Genomic DNA, 8,379 nt, shown 5'->3' with positions numbered 1-8,379 from the left:
GAGGTGGAGCGTTGGAGTGGTTGGATTGCGCAAGCCCCAGCAGGGCCTGCCAGAACGATCTAGGAATACGCTTCCGTGGCAAACCCAACCTCACCAGGCTCGCGTGCCTGGCAAGGGAGGTTCTTCCCTTCGCTATATCCTGCTTCTTCAGCTCATCTTGATCTTCTTTATCTGCAGTTGGACCCTTTGATGAACTGGTCCTCCTTGCTTGGTTTGGTCTTGGTGCTGTAACCTTTGCCTTCGCGCCTGTGCATAGTCTGGGCAACGGACCCAGGGTTTGTTGCACCGCCAGGAGCCCCCAGGCCTGACACGAACGCGCCAATGGGCATCGTCCGGGCGGGCCCTAACCAGTGCACTTGCATGAGCGCAAGAACGGCTCCGCCCTTTGAGATCTTCTTTGCTTCTTCCTTATCTTGAATTCGGGTCAGTTCTCGGTTATTCTGCATGTCGTGTAACGCCAATCTTGGTGGGTCCATCCTTGTAATAATCCGTGAATAACTTTAATGGAAGGGCGGGTAACCGCCAATTCACTCTTCCCACCACGCCCTTATCCTTAGCCATGTATGTTGCGTGCATTGAGTAGGGTAGGTAATGGAGGCGCTTGGTGCGAGAGAGCATCAAGGCAGGAACCTGTTCCTCTTGGATTGGCAGAGGAGGACGGTAGTTACCCGCCAGGGAATCGGCCCCCATCCCTAGCCCGCCTATAAAAGGAAGGGCGGGGGAGGAACAGAAGCATTCAAGCACATCCCTCTCTTCCTCCACCTTTTGCTTCATCTTGGGTATGCTGGAAGGATGATCCCGGGGCCAGGTCCCGGGCCCTAGCTTAGAGTTGATGATGCCAAGTAACCGTGATGATGCTCGTGGAGTGAGTCTTGTCCAAGTCCAAGGCGTAGGGTTTGGGATCGTTAGAAATCCCAGTACGGCCCCTTCCCTTGGAATTGTGGTTGATGTGGATGAGGAGGGCGCCTTCCTACCCGCCAAGGTGGGGAGCGGCGCACCTTAGGCGTCCTGGTTGCTCTCACCGCCGGTCGCCTCTCTAGGGGAGGTGACGTCTTGGGAGCCTGGCGACTTCTCAGAGTGGTGTTGAAGGAGAGAAAATGTGGGACGACAGGGAAGGCGGGTGATGGGGCGTCAGGTCAGAGTACGATGGCACAGATGCCTTCATAGCGTATTTCTGACTTGCTGCCTCGTCTTCCCGATTTCCTCCTCCCTTCCCGGCACCATCATCACCAGTGTCTTTGGGTGATAACCGGAGAGGGATGTTCCCTTGGTGCCTACGTCTCCCACCAGAAGTCGTCCAGCCGAGCGTTGGTGGTTCATCCCTCGAGTGCTCGAACTGGGGCTTCTTGCTGGTCCTGGAGGTGGCGGCCGAGGCACCATCGAGCCACTCCTCGAGCACAGACTGTAGTGCTGGCTTGTCTTCTTATCTCCTTCTTGAGGACTTAGTCCACGGTAGGAGCCGGCAGTTTATGCGTATGAAGATGATGCCCGAGGGGATCTTATCTACATGAACATGCAATGCTCATGATATGCTTATGCATGCATGCAACTTGTCAGGGCCCCCCAGTGCTTCATTTATTTCTCTGTTGCTTAGGGTCTGTGCCTGGCTCTGTACAAGGGGTTACATGCAACTGAGGCAAGGCCTGTACAAAAGGGTGGCTGCCGGGCAGGGCCCGACAGCCGCGCCTAACGGGTAGTATTTGCAGAGATGCTCAATATTCCATGAGTTTTGCAATTGAATGCCATCTCCGGTCTCCAGACGGACTGCGCCAGGTCTGGTGGCTCGTACTACCCGGTAAGGGCCTTCCCACTTGGGCGACAACTTGTTTGCACCCTTGGCGGACTGAACCGCCTAAGGACAATGTCGCCTTCCTCAAAACACTGGACATGAACCCTACGGCTGTGATAACGACGCAGGGCTTGCTGGTAGCGTGCAACATGCGTAGCAGCCCGGAGATGGTTCTCCTTGAGAACCACAACATCGTCACACCGGTGTTGTTCCTGTGCTACTTCATCATAGGCAAGTACTCGAGGTGACACATAAATGAGTTGCTTGGGAATAACTGCTTCTGTCGCATAGACTAGGGAGAAGGGAGTCTGCCCGGTAGCTCAATTTGGTGTCGTCCTAAGGGACCAAAGAACTACCGACAGCTCATCTATCCACCGCCTTCCGCACTTCAGCAGCTTATCAAACGTCCTTGTCTTGAGGCGTCGCAACACTTCAGCGTTCACCCTGTCATCTTCTCCATTGCTTATGGGATGTGCAATAGAGGCAAATGAGATCTTGCTTCCGAGGGCATGAACATATTGCATGAAGGCGCATCTCGTGAATTGGGTGCCGTTATCAGTGATGATCCGGGAAGGAACTCCGAAGTGTCACACCAAATCTTCAAGAACTTGATAGATGACTGAGCAGTCAGTGAGGGAGTCCTGGATTAAGGGGTCCTTGGACGTTCGGACTATGTAGCATGGGCCAGACTATTGGGCCGTGAAGATACAAGACCGAAGACTCTCACCTGTGTCTGGATGGGACTCTCTTTGGCGTGGAAGGCAAGCTTGTCGCCTGAATATGAAGATTCCTTTCTCCGTAACCGACTTTGTACAACCCTAGTCCCCTCCGGTGTCTATATAAACCGGAGGGCTTAGTCCGTAGAGGGGATCATAATCATACAGGCTAGACTCCTAGGGTTTAAGCCATTACGATCTTGTGGTAGATCAACTCTTGTAATACTCATATTCATCAAGATCAATCAAGCAGGATGTAGGGTATTACCTCCATAGAGAGGGCACGAACCTGGGTAAACATCGTGTCCCCCGCCTCCTGTTACCATAAACCTTAGACGGATAGTTCGGGTCCCCCTACCCGAGATCCACCGGTTTTGACACCGACATTGGTGCTTTCATTGAGAGTTCCGCTGCATCGTCACCAAAAGGTTTGATGGCTCCGTCAATCATCTACAACAATGCAGTCCAGGGGGAGGTTTTCCTCCCCGGACAGATCTTCGTATTCGGCGGCTTCGCACTACGGGCCAACTCGCTTGGCCATCTAGAGCAGATCGATAGCTACGCCCCTGCCATAAGGTCAGGTTTGGAAGCTTGAATTACGTTGCCGATATCCGTGGAGACTTGATCTTCCATGGATTCGAGCCCATGGCAGCCACTCCCTGCCACCACGATGAACATGACCCAAATCTTTCATCGGACCATGCCCATGAGATAGCGTCTGTAACTGCTCTGGCCCTGGATCCGGAGCAGATTGCATCATCCGAGGATGGGAAACTCAACCCCGCCGCAGACTCAGCGGCGTTAGAGCCACACACATATCCAACCTCGAGCGGGGCCTGTGTCACCGGAACCTCGGATTCGTCTCCGGCCATAGGTTTCGAACCGCGTGGATCCGCACCCATCAAACCTGATCAGGCGCCGATTGTTGAATTCAGCTCCGCGAACATCTTTCGGCACTCACCTTTAGGCGATGTGCTAAACTCACTAAAAGCCCTCTCTTTATCAGGGGACTCTCAACCGAACTATATCCGGTCTAGATAACAATACAAGCGAACCTCATGACGCTTATGACCCACTTCTGCACGGGCGAGGATAGTTGGCTAGCCCGTAGCAATAACAATACAAGCGAACCTGGCACTTCTGAAGCTAGAAATAGCAACAACAAACCCCGACACAATAGACACAAGCATCGAAGCAATGATGACAACACCAAGGACACGGCGGTCAACACCGGATTCAGTGGCTCTAAGTCCGGTCAGTGGAAGAAGCCATATAAAAGAAACAATCCGGGCTCGTCCAGCTTGGACCGCATACTCGATCGTCCATGTCAAATCCATGGCACTCCTAATAAACCAGCCAATCATACCAACAGAGACTGTTGGGTTTTTAAACAGGTCGGCAAGTTAAATGCTGAGAATAAGGAGAAGGGGTCGCAAAGCAAGGACTATGACGAGGAGCCCCGGACGCCGAACACAGGGGGACAGAAGTAGTTTCCCCCCAAGTAAAAATGGTGAACATGATATACGCTACCCATATCCCCAAGATGGAGCGCAAGCGCATGCTCAGGGACGTCTACGCGATGGAGCCAGTCGCCCCAAAGTTCAACCCATGGTCGTCCTGACCGATCACCTCCGATCACATGGACCATACGACCAGTGTCCGTCATGGCGGTTAGTCGCACTGGACCTCGACCCAATCATTGATGGATTCCATCTTACACGAGTCCTTGTGGACGGTGGCAGCAGCCTGAACCTGCTCTATCAGGATACAGTGTGCAAAATTGGTATTGATCCCTCAAGAATCAAGCCCACAAAAACCACCTTTAAAGGAGTCATACCAGGTGTAGAGGCCCGCTGTACGGGCTCAATCACAGTAGAGGTGGTCTTCGGATCCCCGGACAACTTCTGAAGCGACGATTTGATCTTCGATATCGTCCCCTTCCGCAGTGGCTACAATGCATTGCTCGGACGAACCACATTCACTCGATTCAATGCGGTGCCACACTATGCTTATCTCAAGGTTAAGATGCCCGAACCATGCGGTGTCATAACAGTCAATGGAAACACAGAGCGCTCCCTCCATATTGAGGAGCACCTGCCGCTCTAGCAGCGGAGGTACAGAGCGGCCTTATCAAGCAGAACTATAATTTGGCGGCTAAGCTCCCGGACACTGTCAAATGAGTCCGGACTACTCTGCAGTAGGATAGTCCAGTTCGTCAAGAGCTCGACTAGAAATTTTGCCTCCGTCTCAATCCCGACCAAATGGCGGCGTACGTATCGCGTGTACATAACTACGCACTCAAAATACCTTGGGCATAGACGGAGGCGTAACGTTATTGTGGCCCATCATATGGCTCACACACGCACCTTTTCCTTTTCCTTCTTATCATTTTTGTGTCTTTTTCACAGGTCCCTCCCGACGGCCTGGTCATCGGTCCTTTCGAAGGATATATACATACCAAGGCGGGAAGCAGTATGGATGTGTGAGGGAATCTCTAGATGTTCTTCTCGATGATCATTATACCTGTCTTCGAGACCCGCACGCAGCTCCCCCCTGGTCTTGGCAGGTTAAACAACCATATTTTTTATCGCACTATTTGTACAAATACGCTTTGACGTATTAATAAAATTACAATAAAAACAGTTTGCGGCCCAATTTACGTGGCATTAACTTGCTATTTCATTTTATTTTGTTATTCTTATGGATTGCAACGGTACACTTTGTTACGCTTTAAATTCGCGAGGGGCTTCATTACGCCCCATATTACGGCAACAAAGTCCAAACACTTTAGTACAGTATAGTTCGGCACCCTGAACTTTAGCATTACATGCATCTGCTCCGAATCATGTCTTTCGTCAATAGTTGGGTTGCCTGGCTCATGTGCTTACTACCTTACATTCCGCTATATCGGCTAGGGTATTAAAGGGAGAACTACTGTGATTGTATCCTGGTTTATCCGGATGAGCACCTTAGTAGAGAAAGCCGAAAATTGACTGTCATGATACGACGTGAGCCGGTCAGCTGTTCGAGAGGTTACAAATCTTTTGCGATTTTTTCCGCATTATGTGACGAATCGGCCCTTACCCGATCAGGTGTCTACAACACCCTAGTCCGGATAAAATACTAACTAGGGGCTGCACCTACATTTCTATTTGTCAAACTCCTATGGCTAAGTGAGGATGATAAAGCCACATAGTCTGATTGCCTGGTTCGTTGCACTAAACACCTCCTTTAAGGACCAAACTCTGGGATAAAGAGTGTTTAGATTCATCCTGAACACCCCCGTACTACCTACGTGGGGGCTAAAGCCGACGACTGGCCAACTCTTAGATTTAACAAAACAGCCGCACAGGAGGTAAAATTTTAAATAATAGGCATTATATTACATAACGGTTCTGTTTCATAATACATGAAGGGACAATATGAATGACTTCATTCAAAGATAATGTCTTTTGAACACTGCCCCTCTACAATGCGGGATCCCTTCAGGACATCTTCAAAATACCGCTCGGGCATGCGGTGCTCCTTGCCCGCGAGCGGTCCCTCGGTCGCAAGCTTCATGGCGTCCATCTTCGCCCACTGTATCTTGACTCGGGCGAAGGCCATTCGCGCGCCTTCGATGCAGACGACCGCTTGATTGCATCAAGCTGAGGGCAGGCATTGACCAGCCGCTTCACGAGCCCGAAGTAGCTGCTAGGTATGGCTTCGGCGGGCCATAGCCAGATTATTAAATCCTTCATGGCTAGTTCGACCACCCTATGCAGTTCGACCGGCTGTTTTAGCTGATCGCTAAAGGACACCAGATGTTCTGGCGCAAGGTATTGCGACCAAAACAACTTCTCCGTGGAGTTCCCTTCTTCAGCTCGGAAGAACTCCGCAGCGTCTAAAACGCTGTGCGGCAGATCCGCTAACGCCCCTGGAGAACTCCAAATCCGGGTCAGTAAGAGGAACCTTTTCTTCACATATTTGCTCTGCATAATAAAGTCCTTACCCGCCGCAATTTTTTTGGCCTCCTGGACTTCCTTGAGGGCGCCCTGGGCTTCAACCCGGGCATCATGTGCGCTTTGGCGGGCCTTGGCAGGTTCAGACTCTTCATCTGCAATGTTGCGCTCCAAGGACTCGCATTTCTTCACAGCGTCTTGGAGCTCCTACTGGACCACAACAACCCTGGCCTCATGCTTTTCACGGGTAGCTTGTTCCTTAGCCTCTCTCTCCTTGGCCTTGGCCAGCGCCTTCTTGAGGGTCTCCACCTCAGTCGCCGCTTCTAATAAATATCATGGCACTTTAGTCAGCACAAATCATTCATCCTTCCTGAATATAGACAAGGTTATTGCATAGCTTGATTGTCTTCCAGTTGTTTCTTCACACGGTCGAGCTCTTTCTCGGTCCGCTCCAGACTCTGCTTCAGTTCGGAGACCTCAGCGGCATGAGAGGTCGCAGCCAGCAACGACGCCTACTTATTCATATAAGCATGTTAGGTTGGTCTCCCGCGAAAATTATTTGATCCTCTATTTGGCTTTTCTTTGCGATAACCGGACAAAGTCTCGGGGGCTACTGTCTATACTAGACATTCTTTTTATATAATTGTGTCGCTCACCTCAAAACCTGTTAGAAGGCTGGTACAGGCGTCAGCCAGTCTGCTCTTAATAGACCGCACCCTCTCAACCATCGTACCCATAAGGATATGGTGTTCTACAACAATTGAAGAGCCTTGCAGCGCTTCCAGCAAATTGTCCGGTGCCTCTGGATGGACAGAGGTCACCGGTGGATTAGGCGCACCTCCTTCTTTTGAAAAAGGCTGCTTGCCCGATTCTGGAGCCGTATAGGTCTCCGGAATTGTATTCGGCTGGGGACCGAATTGGATATGGCCCCCATCGCCAGTATCCATGTGGATTTGTTCCCTCATGTGTCCGGCGGCCAAGGTTTCACCCTCTGGGGCCGCCTTGAGGGCCTCCTGCGTCTCTCCCTGGCCTGGGGTCCTTCGGGACAACACCTCGGTGTCATCCATGGCCTTGGTAGAGGAGGCCGTCAGAAGGGACCCGCTGTCCATCACCTTCGGGTCCAGCGAATTCCCCGTTGATGAGGATCGCTGGAGGACGGAACGGGTTGGGCTGCGGCACATGATTTGACATGTTGAAACCATGAAGGAAAAGGGCGGGATATATGAGTGCATCTTCGAGTACTTACAATTTGGCTAGGGGCTTATCCCTGGGGCGCCATTCCGAGCTGTTGTCGGTGTCTGCTGTGCAGTTTTCCGGGAGGGAAGCCTTCCCCTTCTTGGACGCTTCAGCCTCCAGACGCGTGGAGGCCGTCCTTTTCTTCCTCCCCCTCAAGGGGGAATGGTTTTTTTCTTCTTCCTCCTCTTCCTCGTCGTCCTCGGCAGCGGAGGAATGAGTCTCGGTGTATTCGGACGTCACGTCTAAAGTGCCCTTATGACGGGGGCCACCTCTGGTCCCCTTGGCCTTCTTCTTGGCCTTATTCTCCGGGGCTTGATAGGGTGCCGGAACCAGCATGTTCGCCAAAAGTGGAATTGATGGGTCTTCGGGCAGCGGAGCCGGACAGTGAATCCACCCTGCCTTCTTTGTACAGCCCTGAGAGAATCAGTAGGGAGGCTTATGCGTCTTCCTCGAGTATGCAAGTAAACGATACACCTTAAAACATGAAAAAAAACTTACCGGACTAGCGGGATGGGTCAAGTCGTGCCCACGGTCCTTGGTCGGATCCAGCCACGTCTCGTTGGACTTGAAAAGTACCTTCCAGAGGTCTTCATGCGTAGTGCCGAAGAACTGCAGCAAGGTCTGGTGGTTGGCCAGATCGTACTCCCACAAATGGCAAGTCCGGCTTTGGCACGGAAGGATCCGGCGAACAAGCATC

Source organism: Triticum dicoccoides, chromosome 2B, assembly GCF_002162155.2.
Source record: "Triticum dicoccoides isolate Atlit2015 ecotype Zavitan chromosome 2B, WEW_v2.0, whole genome shotgun sequence".
Taxonomy (NCBI): Eukaryota; Viridiplantae; Streptophyta; class Magnoliopsida; order Poales; family Poaceae; genus Triticum; species Triticum dicoccoides.
The sequence above is the reverse complement of the archived record's forward strand: the minus strand, read 5'-3'. Positions refer to the sequence as shown.